The sequence below is a fragment of the Mercenaria mercenaria genome, chromosome 19, assembly GCF_021730395.1.
Source record: "Mercenaria mercenaria strain notata chromosome 19, MADL_Memer_1, whole genome shotgun sequence".
NCBI lineage: Eukaryota > Metazoa > Mollusca > Bivalvia > Venerida > Veneridae > Mercenaria > Mercenaria mercenaria.
In genome coordinates, this window is record NC_069379.1 from 1,128,219 (window position 1) to 1,141,814 (window position 13,596).

Sequence of the window (13,596 nt, forward strand, 5' to 3'; positions counted from 1 at the left end):
AAGTTAGCTTTTGATTAGCTAGCGGAAGGGTCGTCAGAACGAGGCTATCAATAGCTCGTTTTCAGATCCTAAGCGTAGCGTAATAGGAGATGTACTTTAGTCAGATTGGGGTTATAGGCTTTTTTTATCGGGAACTCTTTAAATCATTTGTCACAAACGAAATAATATATTTAAGTAGTTTCATCTGTAAATAGTAGACCTAGGATATTAGAATTTCTGAAGTCGCAGGCAGCATTGAGACGTGTGCATTAAAAACAAAATTATCGTATGTCAACTGCTGGTATTATAGCCGTTTTACAAACCTGAAATTTAACTTATGTTTCTTCATCAGGAATCATGATTCCGAAAGGTATAAAGTAATACTGAAAATCCATTTTCTTTGTGTACGTCCATCCGTTTGTTCGTCTGTCTATCTCTCTGTCTGTCTGTATGTCTGTCATTAAAAGAGTAGTAAGTAATTTTGGCCTCCGCTCTTTATTTACCTTAATCTAAATAAATTTTGACATAATCAATATGGAGGTAGCTATCATGAACGAATTTGTTCTATAAGCATACTAGCAGGGTACACTATTGTTAATTGTCACAGCTACTGATAGATTAGCAATCAAGAATAAGGTTTGTGAAGGAAGGGGACACCAGGTACGATATATCTGGTTAATAAAGACAATTAGTTGCATTGCACTGGTATGGCAAAGGGAATGGTATCAGACACAACGAACACATCCGGACTTAACTCTGAGTCGCTTGAAACGCTTCGGTCAGCGGCTACTCTTGCAGCTTCAAGCCGCCCAACACAACGTGGAGGTCAACAGTCCTTCAGAGGTCGAAGACGTAGTGGTTACCAGCGAGGTTCTGACGTTTTCAGTAGATTTTCTCACCGAGGATTTCCTAATAGGTGTTTTGGTACCAGGGGAGATAACTCATCTACCACACCGCAGACGGATGATTAATAGTTGCTCTCCCTTGGCATAAACTGTCAATTCATTAGGATTTATATTGTGTAATTTTGTGCATAATTCAGGAATTGAATTTTTAAAATTTGTAAGTTTTCCATTCATTTATCTATATATTTACCTGTGCGGAACTTGTGTTGTTATATCAACATCTAATAATATATCGTATGTGCATTACACGCTTAGGCGATAATGTGGATTCATGGAAAAGGGTAGGTGCACCGGATTATGTCATTGACTGGATTATTAAGGGAGTTCCTATACCATTTAACTCTGATGTTCAACCTTTTGAACTATCTAACAGGAGCTTTTCAGATAAGCAAATTGCATTTTTAGATGCTGAAATAGACAGGTTACTGACAAACGGTTTTATTGAACAATGCAGTGATAGGCCTATTTGTGCCAGTCCCTTATCTGTTGTACCAAAGAAAAATAATAAACTCAGGTTAGTAACAGATGTAATTCGTTGTGTACTACGCCAAAGTATGGGAATGAAGACATTCGTGATTCTGTAAAGTTCGTTGAGCAAGTGACAAGTTTGTTACTACTGATATAAAAGACGGTTTTTATTTAATTGCACAACTGTATATAGTCATATATAACCATGCAAATAAACAATATTACAATGCAATAATATATACGTTGCCAACAACATCTTTTAATATTTCATACTATTGCACTAAAACATGTAAAATTAATGGTAGTAGCCAACGATCTCGAACTTACTGCAGTACATAAACTAAACCCTAAACTTTTCCGCAAAACACCTTTGAATGCGAGTCTATGCGACATTTTAAGTTATTACGAAAACATACATTTCTATACAGTGAAGTGTCTGTATTGATACATAGAGTTGGTTTTCGTTGAACACAATTCATAGATATATAAACCTAACTCGATCAGAAACTACATCAATTATACATTCTATGAAGCACTTCCTCAAAAATAGGATTTAAGAACTAGTAATCATAGAGTAATCTTACAGTCCTCCACATGTTCCGTCAGACACAATCGAAGAGGAAAGCGTAGCGTCCAAATGTCCGTTAGACAACTAATATAAATATTTCTGCTAAGAACGTATTGTGAATAATAATTTGAAACACTAATACATTAATACCCTTTTAATCGTTTACGCTTGTCTTTTTTTTGACAGATCCTCAATATGATATCTATTGTTATAGACTTGTTCGGCCATTGATATATTCCACAGGCATTAACTTATGTTCTTTTGTCTATTACATCGTTTGTTTTGCTATGCATTTACAAATAATATTTAAGAAATAAATTATAGTAAAATAGTGTTTTAACACTATTTATGCACGATGGGCGGTTATACTCGGGCTCAATAATTTCATTAGGGCGCAGAAATTATTTGTACGATGTATTACCACCCGAGTGTATAAATAGTGTTAAAACACTCTTTTGCTGTAAATTATTTCGATTCTAATATGCCTTTAATCTAAAACAGTAGAAAAAATATAGTCGCGCTCTTTCTTTGTCGCAAGAAAAACATTGACGTCACCGCACGTGAACGTGACGTCATTCTAGCGCAATAGAGTTTAAAAAGAGAAAAGCATATTAGAATAATGATTATTAGATGACTTCTTGATCCATACATGCTATTGACCAATCTATACTAAACCCTTAACTTTTGCAAGACATGAAGAAAACATTCTCATGAAATATGATAAAACACTTCTTGTCGGGACTGAAAACTTCTGTCTTCCAGTCATTTAGTCTCCGTGCAATGGTTTTGACTACTGATTGACAAACCACCCATTTTATATTTGACAGATGAAAACGTGTATGTGTGTGCATATGTATGAATACTGAAACTCTATGAGTATGAATAATGAAAATGAATAATTCAATATTATTAATAAGGAGTATTCGCCTCTTAGTTTTTAACTTTGTTCAGATTTCATATCTCCTACTTATTTGTATTCTTTGAGGAGTGTTGTTCTAAATACCTTGTATAATGGAATAACAACAGACTAGAAAAATTATAATAAAAATGAATAACCTTATGCAGCAAAACTGAAACAAATGTGACAAAAGTCACAAGCATCATTTAGACATTAATATTTAAGAGAAATCAACCCGATTTCGTTATGTTATTTTGCACACATTTTTTCTGTTTGAATAGCATAATGCATACTAAATTTTGTTAATGTGCCATTGTATGTAATATACTGATAAACACAGGTTCTTTCTTGTATCAAAAAACGTTTGATTGAAATCTTTTTAAATTAGTAACTTAGTAAATATAATAAACTGTGCGATTGGCAAGATCAAAATCTTTAGAATTCTGTTTTTGAAATTGAAAAAAAAAATCAAAACATTTACATCGTCAGTGATTTCTTGCAACATACAATAAACATGTAACGAGAATAATACAGAAGAATTATAAGTTATTGCGTTCTTTGCAAGACAATAATTGAATTTATAACAGACAGGTTGGTTGCCTACTGAGTGAAGAATGGTAACAAGTGCTACAGTAAACCTGTGTATAGTTGAAAGTGCAATGTGAATAATGTTGCAAACTGGAAAAAGAAATGATTCTGTCGAAAAGAACAACAGCTCTTTTTAGATAAACATTGACTATGTTATCTCATGTTATGTGCATGGCTTCCTTTGTAATAAAAGTACAATGTGAGTTATGTTAAAAATGACATTACTGTTATGAAATCACCGCTGATGTAAAAAAAATTATATTTTTCAGCATTATTTTCATGAATTCAATAAAATTATTCTAATAAAAAAAAACAGTCTATAATTATTATAGGGGAAACAAAAAAGTAACAAAAATGTTTCTACACCCATACCCTATAATAAAAATTATCTTAAAGAGCAAACATCAATAAAGATTACACACAAGAATCTGACAACGTAGAGGCATATTCAATTCCTCTACTCTGTGTTAAATTGTTAAACCTCCAATACTGGTATCAAAAATACGTATTGCTAATACATCTTGATTATTCACGCTAAAATCTCAAAAGCTAATTTTTGTCACAAATTGCACATATTTTAGCTTTATAATGAACAGAATCCAGGGGAGTGTCTTCGTCTTCGAAAGGTTCTAATTGACTTCAGTCAAGAACCTGTTTACTGCTTTAACGAATGTTAATCAACTTGGTTAAAAGCAAGATCAAATTAGATCATGGTCGGCCTCAGGCAAGCGACTAAGACCCATTTGGACCTCATATTTTCGTGTGATGATTGTATGGGAACGGAGATTTTAAGTAGATAAACGAAGAGCATAGCTTTGTGAAAAAGCAAAATAGAGCTAAAGAAATTGTTCAGCGCATGTCAGAGTGAACAAGTGTATGAAAAGAGGCATAACTTAGTAAAAAAAAACAAATACTGCTATGGAACCGGCATGTCAAATAAACAAAGTGAACATGAATGCTTGAATGCAAAAGCTCTGTCTTTTCTTTGAATAGTCGAACTAAAACATACACGATTATAAAACCAACAAATTATTCCTGTGAAACATAACATTTTATGGATGACATGTCATCATCAACGAGGTCTCGAACCACTTCCTGGATGAAATCTAACTATTTCATAAACTTGAAACTTACGTATTTGCTGTTCTATGATTAAAATCGTAGAGAAACAGGATAGCTAAATTAGGTTTACTTTCTATGTGTTTTTATATTAGCACACAGTTAAAGTGTCCTCCTTTTGCAGCCTCCATCCCGAAAGATACTATTCCGTAAGACTGAAATACTTCACTGTTTTAACAGCTTTAAAATGTGGTGAGATAAGCACTGAGCTAATTGTTAATCATGTACAAAGACCTCCTTCATGCATAGTGCTTTCTCTCAGTATACATCCAATTGTAAATTTGCATATTACATGAATATCCGTATCGCGTTTTTCCGAGATCGCGTGGCACTTGTTAAAGTACTACCCCGATAAGCAGGTCAAACGAAAGAATTATTGGTTTTCCCATATCGGTTTACTATGAATGTTTTGAAAAATCAAGATATTTCTGCCACGAATGGATCCTGAATTTTGACGATTTGACAGAATGAATGGCTTTAGGCCAAGTTGATAAACCAATAGAATTAAAGAAATCTGATAATATCCCAGAATATTGGCCGAGAAGAACCAAACTATAGCAGACTTTATGTTCGTATGGCGTCAAAGATAATCATACTATTGTGGTTATATTACTATGTGAGCTAACGATTCTTAAAAAATATCATTCTTGCATAAAAAATACTTTTTTCACTGGATCCGCCCATGTATTAACGGGGAAAAAATCGTGTACAAACAAGGCAATTCACGTGCTGATAATACCCGATTTTTATTATTGAAATGTTTTGCCAGGGCCAAATGTATGTATTTTTGGGCACACTGATATTTGGCATCTGCGTCTTGTTTCTTCCATAAGAACCTCTTCTTGTAGCATTACAGATATAATGTAATCCATAGTATGTTAACTGTATCAGTTTCCAACCCCAAACGTACTGCCCCCATAAATGTACGCGCTAGCTTCTGTTAGAGTTCACTCCCTTTACAAAGCGTCTGTTCAGTTATTGTAAATAACTGTGAATAATTAAGTATTGTGTGTAACTTGTGCTATTGCTCGTTTTTAGGTATTATATTTATGATTTTTGTTAGTATCAGTCGGTGTGTTTTTACCTGATTTTTCGCAGAATTCATATAATAAACCTTGAAAGCCAATCTGACTAAAGTACTTGATTTTCTAAACGAAGATCTGAGAACGACCCATTCACATTCGTCTTCTGTATATTTTGGATTTCCAGTATTGCTTTTTTTATTTTCGCAAATTTATTTTTATTCAACCAATCAGACAACTTGTTCGAATGTCAAAGAGTAAGAAAAATTTGCAGTCAATCCAGGGCTCGAACCGGGGACCTCTCGCTTACAGAGCAAGTGCCCTACCGACTGAGCTAACCGGCTATCTGACGTCTTTCGACATAAAAATTGTAGATATCAAAAGCCAAGGCTTTTTAAAGCTTGCAGAATTTTGTAAGTTAGCTTTTGATTGGCTAGCGGAAAAGTCGTCAGAATGAGGCTATCAATAGCTCGTTGTCATATCCTATGCGTAGCGTAATAGGATATGTACTTTAGTCAGATTGCCTTGAAAGCTAGTCACTACCCTCGTACTCATCCGTACTCTAAATGTGTTCGTACTCAAAATAATTCGAACGAAAATTGTGTTCCTGTTAATCAAATTTTTAAGTTATATGCAAAATTTAGGAGATTTTGTTCCATAAAAGGGTTAGGGTTAGGGTTAGGGTTAGGGTTAGACTAATTATTAAATCATTTAATTTATCAAAAAAAAAAAAAAACGACAGAAGAAAAAGTTAAGGAAGTCAATAAACAATTAAAGGTCAAATGTACTGAGAGACGAGTTCAGTTTGTAGCTTCATTCCGTCCATTTTTGAAGTTTGCGAAACCCATCAGTGATTTGTATGCAGTAAGGGATGGCGGCCTTCATTTAAACTACGAAGGAACCCGCAAACTACGTTCTGTGTTTGTCAACACAGTGGCTCATTTACCATTAGTTAAAACATAAATTTCTAGTCAGCAGGTGGCACACACTATATGTATTACAGATTTAGTCAGGCTTAAATTTTGATCTGATATGTTGCGCAACATTTGTATTTGATCATGTATGTTCTTTAATTCATATTTAACAAACTTTTGTTTGACTTCTTTAGTTCCTTTCATTTCAGCCGGGGATTCTTCAGAAGGAAGGTCTGTATGACTTATTCCTTTGAAGAGGTAGCCTGATGAGATAATCGTACTTCTAGATTATCCTTCTTGTATGTTTCACAAGACTGTATTTAACTCTTGGAAACTTTTAACCATGAGGTAATGAGCTATGTGCTGACGTTATCCTTGGTTTGGGTATTATGGCTGATGAAAGGTCTAAATAGGTCTTCAAGGGTTACAAGCACTTTGTTTCTATATTTTATAGTCAACCTCTCATATATACTATTTGTATTTTTCTACAGATTATTTAGAAAAGTTTGAAGCTGGTACATGTATGTAAGTAATTTGTTGGTAATGCATTTATTAGCTTTATTTTTTGTTTGCTTTTGCCTATTTTATGCTTGTTTTGGGCTGGGAGTTGGCGTTAATTTGGCAATATAAATAGTATGATTGCTTTCCTCATTGTCATACATAAGGTCATAGGGTAACAGCTATTTGTGAATTTAGAATAACATTCTTATGGTTACTAATTGAATTGTGTTGTATTGACAGTGTAGTAGTTTTTGAATATAGTCTGTCAGTTACATATAGTAATCATGGAGTGTTATGTCAGTAATTTATATTACGTTATCCTTGACCATTGTTTAAGACGTGTCTGTGCTCTATTAAATCATTTAATTTATCAGTCATTGTCGTTTCTGTTATGAAATAATTTAGGAGATTTTGTTCCATAAAATCTATTAATTATTGAATTTACAGCGACACCTATATATTCACTTTCACTTTCTATTTTTATCCTGTCATGGTTTAGTGAACATTGTATTCATACACTATCGAACTTCTTTTGGTCAAATTTTGAACCTCTTCACAGTTTCGAATGACACGTCACAGTCAACATCAAAAATTTGCCGCTCCCACCCACCCTTATAAATTAAGTTCCATTTTGTTTGTTTATATTATATAATTGTATGCCTTACTTTGCTTACCTTTATTAATGTTTGCGCTTATTCTGTTTCATCCTTTTTTTTGTGTAATATGCTTATCCTTTTTATTTGTTGCTTTAATTTTGCTTACCCTTGTTTCCTGTGCTTATTAATTTGTGCTTATTTTGTTTCATACATTATGGTTACAATTTTGTATTTGACATGATAGTTTTATTAATTTGCAAAATTTTTTTTTTCCAATGTAATAGTTTAAAGCGTTAATTTGGCAATATAAATAGTATGATTGCTTTCCTCATTGTCATACATAAGGTCATAGGGTAACAGCTATTTGTGAATTTAGAATAACATTCTTATGGTTACTAATTGAATTGTGTTGTATTGACAGTGTAGTAGTTTTTGAATATAGTCTGTCAGTTACATATAGTAATCATGGAGTGTTATGTCAGTAATTTATATTACGTTATCCTTGACCATTGTTTAAGACGTGTCTGTGCTCTATTAAATCATTTAATTTATCAGTCATTGTCGTTTCTGTTATGAAATAATTATGAGTAATATAACGTTTGTAATAACTAGAAATAAAAATAAGATGCTCAAAAAGCTTCAAATCACGCTTTTGGTAGTGTTGTTGATCTGTGTGTCCTGGTTATGGATATATAAAGCATGCTTACCGTTTTCAAGAACAACCGAATGGTAACTAAAATTGTACCGGAATCGTAAAGTCATCACATATGAAAACAATGCATTAAGTCGTCGTGTAATGTTTTTTATGCAAGAATAGCGACAATACACCTTCGGTCTCGGTCACAAACAATCCCGCGGGCTTCTGCAGACGTTAATACACACAAAAAACGTGTATTATCCCTACATTTCAGTCTATTTTGTCTGCATAATTATGTGGTCAAAATAAGAAATACATGTCATATTTTACTCTTTAGCTCTTGTCAAAACACAATGCATTTTCACGCCCGACATCGAACGCTTCGATAGCCTAGTGGTATAGTGTCCACTTCAAGTGCGAAAAGTCATGGGTTCGATCCACGGCAGCATCCTACCGAAAATAGTACAAGTAGCTTTCTTGCTTGAGTCGCTCAGCATTAAAAAGAAAACTGACCTCTTCTCATAGATTCTATCTTGTCAATATTGATTAACACAAGTTGTATAACTTACTTTGCATTCGACCTAATACCCCAATCACACATACGGCGCGGAAAGCTACGTCTAGCCACGGATAAAAACGTAGTAATCCGTATCGACCCGTATTGAAACGTACCTGAGACGTACCTTAATATAGTAAGCCGTATCAATTCGTATCAATTCGTACGGCTCAGGTACGGATCGATACGGGTTACTACGTTTCTATCCGTAGCTCGACGTAGCTATTTGCGCCGTATGTGTGACTGTGGTATAAAATAGATTACAACAAATTTAACCCGGCGTCCTTTTCACACAAACGATAGAAGACTAGAGAAATATTAAATGGTTTTGCCTTCTCTTGAGGTCTATGTAAAACACAATTAATTTTAACTTTTCATCGATATTTTACGTTGAATGTCGCTATTGTTCCTCGTGTCGTAAAATATTAATCAATATACAGTATATATTTAGGGAGACATTTTCGTAAAATTATTGGTAGTATTTTTGTCAAACTATAGCTAGAATTTCAATTTTTGCCTAGAATTACATTGAGGTTCTTAGTACTGTTGCATTGAATATTGTTAAGCAAAACATGAATAGTAGACGAAATATCAAATTCTCCCTCTTTGTTATCGAATGTAAATCAAATCGAAGATTTACAAGCAAATTATTAAAGGTAGTGTAATCAGATTTTAGGTTTAAGAAAATGCTTTCCTCATTGTACTTACTGTTGTGTTAAGTATATACCAAAGTTTTTATCATCATTGATTTCAAACATGCCAGTTATCTTCAGTTTAAGTATGGGTTAAATCAAAAGGTTGGAGACGAAACTGATATGTAATCTTAAACCCTTCAATATAAACAAATATGAGATTAACATGACATTGCGTCTCGTTTAAAGATTGATAAATATATTGAGCTAAATCGTACTATATTGAACTGTCCTCGTAGTTAATTTTATTGTAATTTGTAAAATGGAGTAAACTGTAAACTTGCATGAAGGATAGGTATTCAAGGGTTGTCATCCAACGCTTTATGAATGAATATTTTTTTAAGGCTTAACATTGATTTAGATTTTAATTTTATGCAATATGAAGTCCTATAAGAATAATAATATCTGTCATTTGTTTACGAATCGGATTGAAGTATCCGTCCCGCGGGCACCTGCGCATTGGGCGGTAATGAGGCTAACGCATGTGGCCGAGGGACCATCTGATTCGTAAACACATGACTGATCGTATACATGTTAGCATTTTATTCTGGCAGATTATTTTTCTTGCATACCGCATTTTACAAATAACAGGTAGAACTACTTTCTTTGTAGCACTCTTTCTTATAGTAGAGCGCGGGAAATCAACGTCCGTAAGCAAACGTGACGGCATGATTTTTAGCGTTACGCACATAAACAAAGTTCAACTTTAGTTTTATCGTTTGTAGCGTAACGTTATGTTCTTACGGTTAATTAACGTGTTTTAAACCGAGGAATATACTATAAGGAACGGAAAGAAACTATCAAGGTACCTGCTCTTTTCCTATTTTACATAAATAATATAATATCAGTGCATGAACAACTAGTTGTTATTAACAGCACGAGAGTCATCTGGCATTGGGGAGTGCCAGGTGGGTTTTGCCGGCATGGGTAAATTCACCGGAAACGCCAGTCCGGTGTGCAAGAAAGACGTGTTTTAAACTTTACCGACACGAATCAAATTCTCCACCAGTGCAAAAGTTATTAACAGATAGGCAAGGTATCACATGAGACAAAACACATCTTCAATGTCTGTTTATCTAAAATTACATAACAGTTATTGTTGTTTTGATAAAAGTCTACCTATATCTTACTACTTTGCAAATACATATACCACAGACTTCAGACGATACGACCATTGTATGACCATTACTCACTTATTTTATTTTTTCATGCTACTATGACAATTTTCAAGGTAGAAATTGAAGTAGGCACGAATATACCTCAATACGGCGCAGCATGGTGACACGTCATTTTGTGTATTTGAAGCGTTTCTTTATTTGCGGTTAGTATGGGAGTAACCTTTTTGTTCAGGGCACATCAATTTTCACCATATGTTAACAAATCAATCAAAAGACTATACGTATAATTAAACGTATGTAAAATAATGCAGAATGGCTTTAAGCTCTAAAATGTATCATCGTTTTGGGCATTTAGATCCATGTTTAGACCACATGGACCTATTTTTGTAGTTTTAGTACCTTGCAAGAGCCTTTTGCCGCTTTTAAGCATTGAAAATGGCTCAGAGTTATTGAAATTAGCATGTTTAAATTTCTTGACGATTAAATAGATCCTGAGTCAAAAATTCATTAACAAAGTAATAAAATGCAAGATATTGCTTGCACATGGCTTTATTTTGCATGCCTTTTTCATAGGGGTGGCCTTATCAAAGTCTCATTTCTCCAGATTTTGTAAATATTTTGAAAAGAAATTAGGTAACTCGAAATAAGTGTATCTGGAGAATAGACGCCGAAAAAACAATCGAAAACAAAATTTGACTTATAGGCTGATTACTACCAAAATCATATGTGAGCCTTACAAGCAGTCCTAATTTATACCGTCCTTATGGTGCCCGTTCCTAATAGCATCGTGTATTCTTTTACTCTACTTTGTATTAGTATGTATGTGTAGCATTCTGTCGAAATCGGCATGTTTCATAAAAATGGCAGACATGAAAAGAAGCGAAAAGGAGTAAATTCAGATGGTTGCATTTATGTGGTGATAAAAACTGTTTTAAGAAAAGAAGCATATTTCACCACTTTGAACCAAAAGTTGAATACCCATGGACATTGGAGCCCGATCAGGATCCATAAACAAAATGAAGTAAAGTTCATTTTTTTTTAACACAGGGGATACACATAGATATGTGGTCGTAGTCGCTTTAATCAGTTAAGCTGAAGTGACCATGTTTTCATGAGCAAAACTTTTTTTATGTACTCAGAGCTCTTTAATGTTGGCTGCATTGGGGTTGACACACAAGGTTAAGTCTGATACCACACCGGTTAAGATACCAATGCACTGTCTTGTGTTTATCAACAATACAAATGGGACATCGAGACCCCTTCCTGTACAAATGTTTCCTTACGTAGCTCTCCTGAATGTTTACGACAAAGTACCGAGCCAATATGCTTATCGTTACGATTTCATTGGTGAGATTCACTGCCATGAGCGTGTCAAAATTAATCTAAATTAAAATAAAAGGAGCGGAGACGAAATTTAGCCTATTAAACTGTTTCGAAGACAGACCGACGGACAGAAAAACGGACGGTCAGCATTCATTAATACCTTTCGGTATTGCTATTGGGAATAAATGAACAAACTTTGGGGAAAAAACTGTAATAGCAGCACTTGAAACCAGATACATCTTTAAACTAACGCGCCGTAATATTGTCTGCGAATAAAAATTTCTCACAATTGACATTAGAAATATTATATTTTACTATTTAAGAAATATTATGAAACTATTCTTTTATCTAAAATTCGATTAAAAGTTATGATGTGTAGAGTTACAGACAAGATCCCCACTATAAACTGTACAATTTCCATTTCATCTGACAAAGATATCAAACAATTTATTTGGTAGCGGACGAAACGGGGAAGTTCGAAAGGGCTTGTAATATTATGTGCATAATGTTATGGTTAGAAAAAAAATTCAGTATTGAAAATTCACATATACAGTTAGATCTATCAAGGGAGATACTCAAACAACTTTCTACTAAACAACTTTCTACTAAATTCATCAATATTCAAACCTTTAATAAATATATGAGAAAACTGTCATTGAAAATAGGATTTAAGAACAAATAAACAAACTTTATTTTCTTAAAGGCCTAGATTTTGGCAGTGGGCCTAGGGATTTCTGTCTTCACCAACACAGCTGGGGGCTAATGACCATCACAGTATGGTTCCAATAAACAAGGGTCATTGTTTATTGGAGAGTCAGTCTAACTTTCAAGTGTATCAATTAGTGAGAAGGGGAAACAAAGTAATTTATTTTAAATTAATGAATAATTAATAACATTTAAAGTTATACTAGGTTTTTTTTGGCATTTCTATGTAGAGAAAAATATTGTTGATCAAACACAATAATAAAATAATCAGAAACTTATTTTCACAGTAATAAGATAATGAGAAACTTTCTTAAAGAAATATGCAAGTTTTTATTTTTTCCAAATTCTGTCTGGAGAATTGTGATATTTTAGAAAAATATGACTTTCACTCATCTAAAGCTGACAGAATACTGTAGATAACATTCGTCTAAAATTGAAAACAGTATGTGCATTTCAAAGTTACAAAGCAGAGCATGAAAAAGTCACTTTTGGCAACAAATTGAAAATGAAAATTGAGTATAGGTGGAACACAATAATTTTATATTAATTTTTTGTCAGCACAAAGAACTCATGAAGTTTTCACTATACTTGTGTTTTATTATCGTTATTATTTTCAATTATTATTATTATTACGATTATTATTATTATTATTATTATAACATTAAAGTAATAGTTATTATAATCTATATAATATCAAAATAATAATTATTATTATTATCATTCCACATTCACTGAAGAAAAATTAATTTCTTTCAACTCCACTGCACACATCTTCATGGTCTAGTTGGGGTCCTTGCTGTGCTAATTGCCCTCTAATCAGTTACTGTTACATAATCGCTGATAAGCAGCAGATAAGATGGGAGTTGTATATTGGATTTGCGGGTGTGGGGGGGGACACTTATATAGTAGTGAATCTAGGCCTTTAACAAAATTGAGACTTTCGCATTATAAACATGCGTTAAATGGAGCTTTAAGTGAAAATTGTAAGAGGATAACCGTGAGGTAAG